Here is a 13,499-nt window from a genome sequence, read left to right on the forward strand (position 1 = left end):
CTGGAGTCTATCTGGAGTCTAACTTCTGGAGCCTGGAGCCTCAGGAGTCTGGAGTTTTTGTCTGGATATGGTCGGGCAGCGTGCTTCGCAGGAATTGATGAGTGGTAGAAAAATGAGTGTGTCTATCTGGTCTCAGTGGTTCTTTTTATGTGTTCTCAAAGGGGGTGTGGAGGCTGACTTTCTAGGCCCAACCCTCTGAGGATCCTGATAGGTTAAAGGATTTACTGTCCTCTGACTGGAGAAGGGAGTAGTGAGTCAGAATGAGTCATCAGGTATCATCTTCATGGCTGAAGGAAAGTACACTCCCCCTTGCATTTACTTAGAAAACAATTTTTATAACCAAACATGCCTCCCAGATACACAAGTTGTTGAAATTACATGTACACATCACAAATTAATTAAGACAGGTCTCAGTTCAACCCTGCTATTTCTAAGAGCTTGGGTTCAGAAATGACAACTTATTCACGATTTGTGTGGGTTTCGCAATATTGGGTTCGCACCAAACCTTACACAGAGGTACACACCCTCTCTGCGCATATTACTTTAAGTTTGCATTTTTCTAGTATAAACACAGTGTCTACAATATTAATAAATCCAGGGTTTGGTCTCAGAGCATCCCACGGCGTCCAATTTAGTCTTGAATTGTGAGTGAAGGTGTAATTTTAAGAATCTCAAAATTGTACATTTCTATCAGCTGGTTACAATTAGTTATCAGTATTCTTATAAAACATATATTTGCCTTCACTTCAGTACACCCATTGGTTTGTCCCCACCCCTAGAAACTTGGCTTGACTCAGCGGTCACATGTCTTATTTCTCCCAGAGCAGTTGTTGTGGTCACACCTCAAATCAGCATATTATATTCATCCCAAAGCCCCCATTGTCTTGTGTTCCTGCTAGCATATCAGGGTGCCACTCTCCATCTGATTAACAGGGCCATGTGATTTCCTGCCTTTTTGCTGAGAAGACTAGGTGTGAAGAGTTATCATAGAAAAGCAAGCCTTTTGAAGTCTCAGCTAACTCAGGTTACTATTTAGCTTCTGAAATACTGGTCTCCTGTCAGAATTTAGATCACCAGCGCCGGTAAGTGGCAAGCACCGGTATGGCACCTATTTTTGACAGTTGTCTATCTTTAAAAGGGGATTTTACTTTGATAGCATATGATTCTTGCTGATATTGTATTGATGTGGATTATTGCAGTAGAGTAATGTAGAACACCCAACAAGAAGTTGTATCCTTTTGGTGGTTTTATGAGCCATGATTTTAGAAATTTTGACGATCAAGAAAATGAATTCCCAAACAGCTTTTGGCAATTAGTATTGCTATTTCCAAGTGGTTTCAGGCTACTGTGTGGGTATCCCAATGGTGGTTTTAGTCAGTGATCTCCTGTGTTCACTGACATGGCAAAAGTGGGTGGCAGCCTATTTTTCAGGTTTTTACTGCGCATTTTTGTATGATCTCTGGCGAGCAGCATGCTTTCTGGCGGCCATTATGATGTTTCTGCTACCAGCGATGTTGTAGGGCTTGGATGAGTGGGTTCAAACATCCCACAACATCTTCTACTAAATAATGATTGGTTTTCTACTTTTGAGGGAAATACATTGAAATTCTATCCGTGGCTGATCTCCAGTGAGGGTAGAGGTCAACCACTGGATAATTCAGGAGATAAATTCAGTTTAGCTACTGAATAAAGGAAAAGGGAACTCATATTGTTACCTATCCAACACAATGAAGGCAAGGAACCAGTTCTCTCCAAAGTTTGTTTTGCTCAAGAAAGAAGCTTCATCAGGAAAAGATTGCTTAGGCAATTACAGAAGGATCAGAAGATTCCCACACTTAATATGATAGACAGAAACGTTTCTCTGTCGATTCCTATTACTGTGTACATACGTTCCATCACTATACAACCATACTTATGCACCCGAATATAGCACCAGCATTTGTAAGACAATACCATTTACCTCTAGCATCCATGCAATCACTCATCACTCACTGTGGATTGGTTGAATAGTCACATGGGATACAATGTTTTTCTAATCTCATGTGAATATTCCCCAATTCACAGTACTTTGAAACATTCAGTACTAGGAATATTGAAAAAAATGGACCCTGTTTAGACCTAAGGGAATTTAATGAGGTGGTAGACGTGTCACAGTAGTCTCTCCCTATCGATTGGGGCAATGCAAAAATCCAGGGTTCTATAGTATATTATGCCATTGATTGGACTAATGGCTGTTGGGCCATCTCTGTAATCCATGAACACCAATATAAACGTGTATTTATGTTTAGGGACAACAAGATGCCTGTGTTAAATTAACAGTGGAAATTAGTTCAATGTATTGCTACACATAGCCATGGCTGATCTTGCAGAAAGAGGGAATTTGGCCTTTGTAGATGGCCTGTTAATCAAAAGTAAAACTGTGGAAGAAAACATGGTGGAAATAGGCACCCAATTTAGGAATGCCGGTGCAGAATGATCCCTTCACAAACCACAGTGGTGCAGAAATAAAGTAAACTTTCTAGGCCGTGAAATCCCAACTGATGGCCTTAATACCCAGAAAAAGAAGGTTGAGGCTCTACTGAAATTGAAGAAACTCACAAAGCTATGTAAATTACAAACTCTCTTAAAATTGACCTACTGCAGTCATAAATTCATAGAGAATTAGCCCTTCGTCTATCTTTTGAAGGCGTGGGTGAAGTGGTGATGGTGGGACTTGCAAACAGATGCTGTGAAAAAACTGAAAAAGAAGTCTTCCCCAAGCTCTGTGCTTGGTTTACCCCATTAAAAATAAAGAATCTTACCTGGAACCAGAATTTTTTGACAGCTTTATAAAAGCGGTATTTTATCAGAAGCATGACCATGTTTATTGATCTCATGCATGAGCAAACATGTATCGCCTATTGAGATCAAACGTAATGAATGCAAGAAGTCAATTGGGAAATCAGAATGGGTGTTGAAAAAATACCGTCCGTAAATCCATGTGGTACATATATTAGTAAAGGACTCCTACTAGGCTCCACAATATTTGTATAGAGCCTGAAAACAGACCAAATAAGGACAGGAAATGTCTCCAACGTAAGGATAACTTTCTGGATTCTTTCATTGCATGGTTACTCTGCAGAAGTCAGATATGGTCAAAATAAAAGAGTCCACTGGTACATGAATTAGCCAGTCTACCTGACTGTGTAAAAGACAACTGTTTGGAAGATGAAGTATTTAAAACAACCAATAATGTGGTGACATGTCTATGTTCTCTTCAGTGGTATGACAAAATCACTGGTCAGCCAATGTCCATAGTTTATGTGGATGGATATTCCTACCAAGAAACAAAAATTATGAGAAGGATTTAGCAGCTGGTGTCTGAAAGTCTTGGGTGAATGAAATCCCATAACACTCAGCTGGCTATAACTTTGGTCCCTGATGTATTCAGGTGGCAAAACTGATGGTCATATATAAAGCCTTTGTTACAGCCATAAATCATCAACTCCAATAACTAGAATTTATACCTGATATAGACTATACTCAAAATTGATTAGTTGATCACTTATTAAACTGGAAAGAGAGCGGTATGCTTTGTGCAAACAACAAGCCCCTCAAACACGGGAAGTTAATCAAAATAATAAATGATTCAGTTAGTTAATTTAGGAAACTGTTTCCATAAAATGTCATATCGATGTAAACATTCTGAGGAAGACAAACGAAGTAACATAAATATTCAGCAATAACTATAAATATAGAGTATGGTGATAAAAAGTTAAGTCAGAAATGTCTGCCTTCTATTCCATGCTCTGGCTAAAAAGCCACATACCACAGATACACAAAGTTCCCTCTGACTAGACTTACACAAATCTAGGGCTTTAATTAATATGTGTACTTTAAAGTGCTTACACGTGGTTATCAGCCACTTTCATCAAAGGTCATTCAATCAAGGGCACCAAAATATAAAATGATATATGTCATCAGTATGGTGCTGACATATTGAGCATGATTTAATATGTGGGTATTTCCAATTTTGAGTAAAACTCATTAAAGTCAGAGTTCCAATCAGAATTTGTTATATAAGTTCTTAGACAGAGCTGGATGCCAATTGTGGTAATTTTCATTCATAGCCTAAATATGTTGTTGACCTCAAATATTGATTTGCAGGTGTCTCTCATAAACTGTATTGATTAGATCAACTAGTGCCCAGTCTCAATATGCTTTCTTTGCAGTTTTTATGTCGGAATGTTCAGTTTCCTCACAGTTATTCCACAGGTGACCCATCTCAATCCTTGCTAGAATGATATTTAGATGGATGAACAAAATCCAGGGTTTGACACTACTGAGGCAATAAGCCCCGAGACGGTGGGCCATTGCCACCCAAGGTAATGCCTCCGGGGCACAGAGTTACAGAAGGCCCCAGGGGCATTACTGCGGGCAGTAATGGCCTACTGTCGAGGGGCTTATTGCCATTAGTACCCTGGCCGTTAGACCGGGGGGTGGGAAAAAAAGTTACAAAAAAAGGCCACCACAGACAGAAAACATAGTCTGTTTTCTGTTTCCGTGGTGGCCATAGTAAACAAAGAAAATGGCCGCCATGGAAGGGGAGAAGGGAATACGTGTAGTCCCTTCTCCCTTTCCATGGCGTCCATTCACTTACATTGAAAAGAATTAAACATAAAAAATGGCCACCTTGGAAAAGGGAGAAGGGACTACGTGTGGTCCCTTCTCCCTTTCCATGGTCGCCTGCATAACAACAGTGTACCTGGTGCGCGATGCATGCAAGTGCGTCTACCGGATTTGTGGGGTACATTTACCAGCCCTAACAGAAATCCCCTTCACCACAAACCGCATATCAACATTTAACTCAAAAACGGCTGTGTTGTGTTCTCCTTGGCACATGTGTGGCGAGCTCTCAACCCTTCCACCCCAGATATGATATGATATGATAGTCTATTCATATGCTGCCTACACACAATGTGTTTCAAAGCGCTTCAAGGCAATCGAGGGAATAAGGGAAAATACAATGACATTCTTACAGGCCATGAACAGTAAGGATGTGAAATTAACTCTCGGACTCACCCCTTCAGATAGTGCAAGAGCTAAGACATAGAAAAGGAAGGGAGGGGGAGAGTGTGAAGGAAATGGAAACAGACAGGAGATTACCGTACTAGGCCTGATGACATTTCTGGTAGAGCCGGAGAAAAACAAAAGGTGAGGGAGAGGGGTGCAGAAAGGGAGGGGAGGAACAAAACAAGCGACTATCGTACTAGGTCTGATGACATTTCAGATAGTGCTGGGCGGGAACAAATAAGAGGAGGAGGGAGGAAACAGATGAGGTTGCTAGTCATACTAGGTCCAGGGAAAATTCTGATAGAGTAAGTGCATAGAAGAAAGTAAGGGGAGAAGGGGATGAGGTAGGAAAAGCTAGAAAGGGAGAGGAGGAGAGAACAGAGAGTAAGCAGTCAAAAAGAGTGGAGAAGCAAGAGGGGAGAGCGAATACAATTGCAGAAGTCAGTAGTAACACATAATGTTGCAAGCCAGGATACAAGATGAAGATGGGAACAGCATGATTCAGGGTCACCATGAGTACAAGATGCAAAGGAAGTCCAGCATGAGAGTTGAGAAAGGGTGACACACCGTGAATCCATGAAGTCCATAAAAGTAAAATCCAGCATTGGCCACAAAACGGTGATGTTGAAACCAGAATGTATCAGGACAGACTACTGCAGAAATAGGCTGGAGGGGGGCTAGAGTGAAGGGTGAGCAGGGTAGAAGAATCAAGAAAAACAGGCAACATATGTGTGCGAGAAGGGAGGGGGCCACAAGGGAACACCACAGGGGTATCAGAGGGGGTGGGGGTGGCCTGTAGGGACAGAGGGAGTAAACACATGTTGATGCATGCTCACCTGCTGTCTGAGCAGGGGTTTGGGCCCTGGGTCCTCCTGGAAAAAAGAGCAGCAAACTGTTAGGCACCAGGTGGGTGGGGCTTAAGCCAGGTGAACTAGACACACTTGCACCTGCTCCCCATCTGCAAAGGAAATGAGGCTGGAGGGCTCCTTAAGTAGGCAAAACAGTGGCAACCAGGAAGGCACCAGGTGGGCGGGGCTTGCTAAGTGGGGAAAAAAGAGCAGCAACCTGGAAGGCGCCAGGTGGGCAGGGCTTAGGCCAGGTGACCTAGACCCACTTGCGCCTGCTCCCCATCTACCCCATCAGAGAATGGTTGCATTCGATTTGCTTCAAATCAAGCACAAGAAAAATTACCTGCATTCAAGGCGGCATTGAAATTTGTTTGTCCTTTCATTTTAAACACCACAAAGTTTTGTTCCATTGAGCACAGCCTTGTTGTGTACTTCATCTGATTGCCATCAAGTAAGGCAATACAGCCCAGAACTGCATTGTTTTCACTGAGAAAGTACATGCAGAGCAAGAATTCTGATTTCAAGTCAACACGGCTATGATTTCCTTTTGAAATAGACCAACACACTTAAATTACTGAAAGGGAAAGCAATAGCGCGTCTCTGTCTCTTGTATCATGTCAATTACAAAGAAACTCTTTACAGCATCTCTTCATGTCCATGAACCTACATTCTAATGAACAAGCCCTCCAGAAGGTTAATGAAAAAGAAACTGTGTGCGGCAGAAAGCGCATTTGTAACTTGACATTAAAAAAAAAGAAAAATTAACCCACGTGTAAAACGGAGCTTTTTAAATCAGGAGAATGCCGTTTGAAAGTGAAATGCAATTACAGCTTGTGCGCAGACAGAAATGGGATTGAATATGTGGGGATGGGGGTTTTGCTATAAAATGTGTATGATATTTATTCCCAAAAAGACTTGATTTCTGTTGAAAGAAAGAAAAAAAAATCTTTGAAGCCTGCAGAACAGGTTTCGGCCCAGGCATTTACTTCAAAAGTGCCTCCCATGGGAAAAGAATTCCCTCCACAAGTGAACCAGCCCCCTTGGGCATATGAAAGGACCAAAGTATGGAGGTTTGTGGCCTCGTCAGACTGGCCGGTATCCCTACAGAAAGGATCAAAGGACCCAAGGGGAACTAGCATTTCACCAAAAGGTGTGAATCCCTTTCTCACCTATTCCCAGCCCCAAATGCATGGCTTCAAAGGGCATCATGGAAGCCCTTTGTTCAGGCTGACCCAGGGGAAGACAATTTGGCAGTGGGGGTGGCAGGACTGTTGTACGTTAAGGCATTTGTTTCAGCACCCTAAATAAGCAATCATTTGATATTATGCCAGTATTTCCTGTGATTTTCAAACAAGCAGATTAAGACCCAATGCATGTTGCTAGCACCTGGGGAACTGGAATGGCAGGATAAATGCATTTCTGGGTGAAGTATAAATGACACAGAAACTTGGTGAAAATATGCAAAATAGTAGTGGGCCTATGTGTAGTTAATGACAGAATTCTAAATATTATGCTTTTCCTAAAATGGCGTAATTGTGGCAAAAAGTGATGCTACCTCGCACAGAGTTGGCCATCGGACTGTCTGATTCCCCGTGACATATGGAATCTGCATATATCTGTTTCTTATGATGGTGACTAGTACATATTTGAAGTTTTGATCCATAACTTTTTTTTTGTAATAGGTAACTTGGGGGAAACAAAGGAAGTCATAAATGCACACACATATAATGATGCCATTTCCCCTGAACTAATCAACCCAGATGGAGGAGGGAGCACCGATAGCCTGGCCTATCACAGTAGAGGCGTAAGTCCAGAGTACTTCCCTCCAGATTGTAACACTCTATGATGCCACTTTGGCTATATAAGCAGGAGACAGAGAAACACAAGAGATAGATTCAAAAACTCAAAAACCAGATCCAGAGATAGCTGATTCCATCCAGGCAGAACCACCCATCCAGATCCAGGCTTACACAATCATCCAGGGAGAAAGGTGGAAAGGCAGCTGATCCCATCTAGGAGAACCCAGTGACCAGACCTTGCCCATCTGATCCCATCCAGGAGAGCCCAGCTGTCCACAGTACCCAGTCCTTGCCTAGCTGTCCCGAATCCCATCCAGTAAAGCCCAGCTTTCCCAGTGACCAGATCTCTTGACCGCGCTGTCCCAGTGACCAGATCCTTGGCCCCGCTGTCCAGATAAATCACTGGCTGTCTGAATTTCCAAACTCAAGCTTATGTCGTAAGTATCATATCACCCAGTACCCAAATACTGCATATCCCACTCTTTTACCCTTGCATCCTATTCAAATCCTATTCAAATGCCATACAAAATCCCAAATTGCCAGTATCATATATTCACCTTTCCTTAGAAGAATCTGTGTTAGTCCATATATGCTAGCGTATTTCTTTTATAATTATTTCAGTTATCTGTGTAAGTCCTTAGTACCATTTTGAAATACATAAATGATTTCCCCTATAAGGATGTAAGCAATGCAAGTTGGTTACAATTCTAAATCAACCCCCTTGCGCGCAGTGTCTTCCTTTAATAATATAGTCATTATAATGTAACCTCAATAGAACCAGTCATTGTGCAACAAAAAATGAATTTGCCCATGTATTTTGCTTTTCTCTAAATTCTGATTTGCACTTTTCCCAGAAAAACCCAAACATCATCCAACTAAGAATATTCCGTTTCCCTCGGAATCCTGACTGATATGTGCCTTTGTTTCTCATCCAAAAACCGATTTCTAATTTTGACAGCTAAGCCCCTTTTCTTAGCTGCTTGTCATTTTAAACCCTGTGTAAAATAAGAGTTGCAATTCTGCTGCATGTGTTTTCTTCTGCATTGTTTTACTCTCAAAATTGATTTCTTACCTGTGTCCACGTTGCTTTGGTGCCCTGTTCAGTAATCTGTAAGCTTCCTTGTCTCTTAAGTGCAGCCACACAAATTTCTGTCATAGCTATCCTACCGCAATTGTAAACTAAGATACAAGTAACAAGTAAAATCCGATTATGCCATTATGCGGCTGTTGAAGGTTTTCATTTTGTTTCTGGCCTCCCATAGAGGGGTGTTGGGCTGAATTTTAAATCTGATTTTTCTCTCTTCGTTTTGATTACTTGCCACTGCTTTCCATCCACAAAGAATTTAGTGAGCAGGTGTTTGGGGGAAGTGTTGCAGGTGGGAGTGCTTAACCTGTGTGCTATCTATTATTTTGAAGAAAAGTAATTTTGTTTCCATTTCTATTAAATGTTTATGTATCTTATGTTAGGAGTGTGAAGTAACTGTATTGTGGGATTTTTGCATGTATATTGCCACACAGTGGTGGCTGCTGCCCTAATTTTGATTTGCTTGATTTTCTTTGAATTCTAAATATTTCATTGTTACACACCGGCCTGGTTCTTAGTCCATTGTGACACAGGGTACTTGTTAAGGTGGATGTGAGATGAGTTGGGGGCCTTCTCAAAGTAGAATCAATGAAGATAAAAAGCGTTTTTATTGTGCACCACATTCATTGTCAGTGGAAAGAGTCCCTGGCTGGAGTGTGCCGTGTTCCAAAACCATTACAGATTACACTGTGGTATGGCTCAGAAACAAGCCAATCCACATGAAGTGTATCCCGTGGATTTGCCACGCTGGGTACTAATATGTTTTAAGACATCCAACCTTGCTCATTTTAAACATCTAACTTGTCACTCGTCCACAATTTTAACCATAGATTGGCAGGTCTACCTGTAATCATATATTCAACAGATGTCAATTTGAGAGGTATATTTGGCATTCCCGGGGGTAAGGATAACAATTTCATAAAAATGCATTTTTACTGGTCATCAGGCTATCAATAGTAGAATGGCCAGAGAGGGCCGATGGTGGAGCCAGAGCCCTAACCACTTCTAAATTGAAATCTACTACTCTTCTCCCAAAATCTTTGGAAAAGTTAAGGGTGGCTCTGGAGCCCCTCATTAAAAGAAGGTCAGATTTCAAGATCCAAATATACCAGTTTCCTTTGTTATTAAAGCTTACTCCCAAGTAATCAAAATGCCGAACTTGTTCTATCTGGACACCGCCAAGTTCTAATCTAATTGGTGGAGAGTCTTTCTATTGACAGGTCATAGACTTGGTCCTAGATTTCTTAATTTATAGGTCTACTTTAAACGCTTTCTTAGACTGAAAGGTGAAGTTGACAAGAGAACTGCATCATCTGCAAAAAGAAGGATACTTAACTCTTCACTGTTTAGGATTGGCGTATCCACCAAGGCATTTATTAAAGTAACAGCAATATCAATGATGAAGTGGAAGAACATAACACAGCCTTTATGCACTCCTTTGGTTACCGGAAAGGATTTAGGGGCCGATTCATGGAACAAACGTGCGCCGAAAATCTTCGCGCAAGCATGCGCAAGCATGCGCAAGCGGAAAAAAACAGGCGCACGTGCGATTCATGGAAGTCCCTGCGCGTGTTCACCGCGGGATGTGCGCCAAACCCGTGCATGACGCACAAGTCACTGCAACATCGCGAAAGGCGTGTGCGACGCGCACAGTGAAAGCGCACAACCTCAGCGCACACACCAGAAAGTGGGCGGGACATGGGGCATAACGCGCGGAATGGGGAACAACACGCGAAAATAAGGGCGTAACTGGGGATGTACTGCAGGGAAGCAGACGGAACGCCCACACGCACTCGAACCACACATATTCATGGAATCGAATAGGGCAAAGCCACGCACAGCCAAAGACACGCATAAGCTGAAACACGGCCGCTACACGAAGGCAGGCGGTAGAGTCCCAGCGCATCAAAAAAGTGGCGCGTGGGAAGTTAAATACGCGATTGAGCGGGGTACGTGGATTTCAGGGGTGCGCGAGAAATTCTACACGCGATTGGCCTGGGTACGTGTATTACAGGGGTGCACGAGAAAATCTACACGCGATTGGGCTGGGTACGTGGATTTCAGGGGTGCGCGAGAAATGCTACACGCGATTGGCCTGGGTACGTGTATTACAGGGGTGCGCGAGAAAATCTACACGCGATTGGGCTGGGTACGTGGATTTCAGGGGTGCGCGAGAAATGCTACATGCGATTGGCCTGGGTACGTGTATTACAGGGGTGCGCGAGAAAATCTACACGCGATTGGGCTGGGTACGTGGATTTCAGGGGTGCGCGAGAAATGCTACAAGCGATTGGCCTGGGTACGTGGATTTCAGGGGTGCGCGAGAAATTCTACACGCGATTGGCCTGGGTACGTGTATTACAGGGGTGCGCGAGAAAATCTACACGCGATTGGCTGGGTGGCTAGGTACGTGGATTTCAGGGGTGCGCGAGAAATGCTACACGCGATTGGCCTGGGTACGTGTATTCCGGGGGTGCGCGAGAAATTCTACACGCGATTGGCCTGGGTACGTGTATTACAGGGGTGCGCGAGAAAACCTACACGCGATTGGGCCTGTGCGAGTGGGGCAGTGTATTACGTGGGTGTGCGGGAAGTTGAAGAGGTGAATTGCCAGTGTGGGTCCTCCCAGGTCTCCCCTCTACCCCCTCCACGACCTCTGCAGGCAGCCCACACCACAGGGGACTACCCTGCACCCCTGGTCATGTCCCGCAGGCAGCCCATCCACCATGGGCATGCCCCCCAGCCGAGCCACATGTCCCCTTGCACCCCCACCCCCCAGCACCGTGGGGCACCTGCCAGCAGGCCCCCAACCATGTCCCACTCATGTCCCCCTGCACCCCCACCCCCCAGCACTGTGGGGCACCTGCCAGCAGGCCCCTTACCATGTCCCCTTGCACCCCCACCCCCCAGCAGGCCCCCACTCATGTCCCCCTGCACCCCCACCCCCCAGCACTGTGGGGCACCTGCCAGCAGGCCCCTTACCATGTCCCCTTGCACCCCCACCCCCCAGCAGGCCCCCACTCATGTCCCCCTGCACCCCCACCCCCCAGCACTGTGGGGCACCTGCCAGCAGGCCCCCAACCATGTCCCACTCATGTCCCCTTGCACCCCCACCCCCCAGCAGGCCCCCACTCATGTCCCCTTGCACCCCCACCCCCCAGCACTGTGGGGCACCTGCCACCAGGCCCCCAACCATGTCCCACTCATGTCCCCTTGCACCCCCACCCCCATCAGGCCCCCACTCATGTCCCCCTGCACCCCCACCCCCCAGCACTGTGGGGCACCTGCCAGCAGGCCCCCAACCATGTCCCACCCATGTCCCCTTGCACCCCCACCCCTCCAGTCACCAGGGGCAGCCTCCACCAGGCCCTCACCCATGTATCCCACCACCCCCACCCCTCCAGTCACCAGGGGCAGCCTCCACAAGGCCCCCACCCATGTCTCCCACCACCCCCACCCCCCAGCACTGTGGGGCACCTGCCAGCAGGCCCGCAACCATGTCTCCCAGCACCCCCACCCCCAGTCACCAGGGGCAGCCTCCACCAGGCCCCCACCCATGTCTCCCACCACACCCACCCCTCCAGTCACCAGGGGCAGCCTCCACAAGGCCCCCACCCATGTCTCCCACCACCCCCACCCCCCAGTCACCAGGGGCAGCCTCCACAAGGCCCCCACCCATGTCTCCCACCACCCCCACCCCCCAGTCACCAGGGGCAGCCTCCACAAGGCCCCCACCCATGTCTCACACCACCCCCACCCCCCAGTCACCAGGGGCAGCCTCCACCAGGACCCCAACCATGTCTCCCACCACCCCCACCCCCCAGCAGGCCCCCACTCATGTCCCCTTGCACCCCCACCCCCCAGGACTGTGGTGCACCTGCCAGCAGGCCCCCAACCATGTCCCCTTGCACCCCCACCCCCCAGCAGGCCCCCACTCATGTCCCCTTGCACCCCCACCCCCCAGCACTGTGGGGCACCTGCCAGCAGGCCCCCAACCATGTCCCACTCATGTCCCCTTGCACCCCCACCCCCAGCAGGCCCCCACTCATGTCCCCTTGCACCCCCACCCCCCAGCACTGTGGGGCACCTGCCAGCAGGCCCCCAACCATGTCCCACTCATGTCCCCTTGCACCCCCACCCCTCCAGTCACCAGGGGCAGCCTCCACCAGGCCCCCACCCATGTCTCCCACCACCCCCACCCCTCCAGTCACCAGGGGCAGCCTCCACAAGGCCCCCACCCATGTCTCCCACCACCCCCACCCCCCAGCACTGTGGGGCACCTGCCAGCAGGCCCCCACTCATGTCCCACTCATGTCCCCTTGCACCCCCACCCCCCAGCAGGCCCCCACTCATGTCCCCTTGCACCCCCACCCCCCTGCAGGCCCCCACTCATGTCCCCCCGCCCCCAGGTCCTGACGAAACGCAATCATGGCAGTAATGGGCAGCATACCCAGCACAAACACCCAGCCAAGGATTGCATCCACCCACATAGTAGATGCAATTACATGATACAACCCCAATGGCAAGTATGTAAATGAACACATGTCCGTCACACACACATACACAATGGGTGCAAGTGAATGTCAAAACCCATATCATGACATGCATGAAACCAATGAGAAAATACCACAAATGTAAGTAATAAATATATGTATTAAAGATGAAAATGAAGTAAAGAAATAAAACACACAACAATGGGGATGACAAAACAAATGG

This window comes from Ambystoma mexicanum, chromosome 7q (assembly GCF_040938575.1).
Source record: "Ambystoma mexicanum isolate Mex_15411 chromosome 7q, UKY_AmexF1_1, whole genome shotgun sequence".
NCBI classification, from domain to species: domain Eukaryota; kingdom Metazoa; phylum Chordata; class Amphibia; order Caudata; family Ambystomatidae; genus Ambystoma; species Ambystoma mexicanum.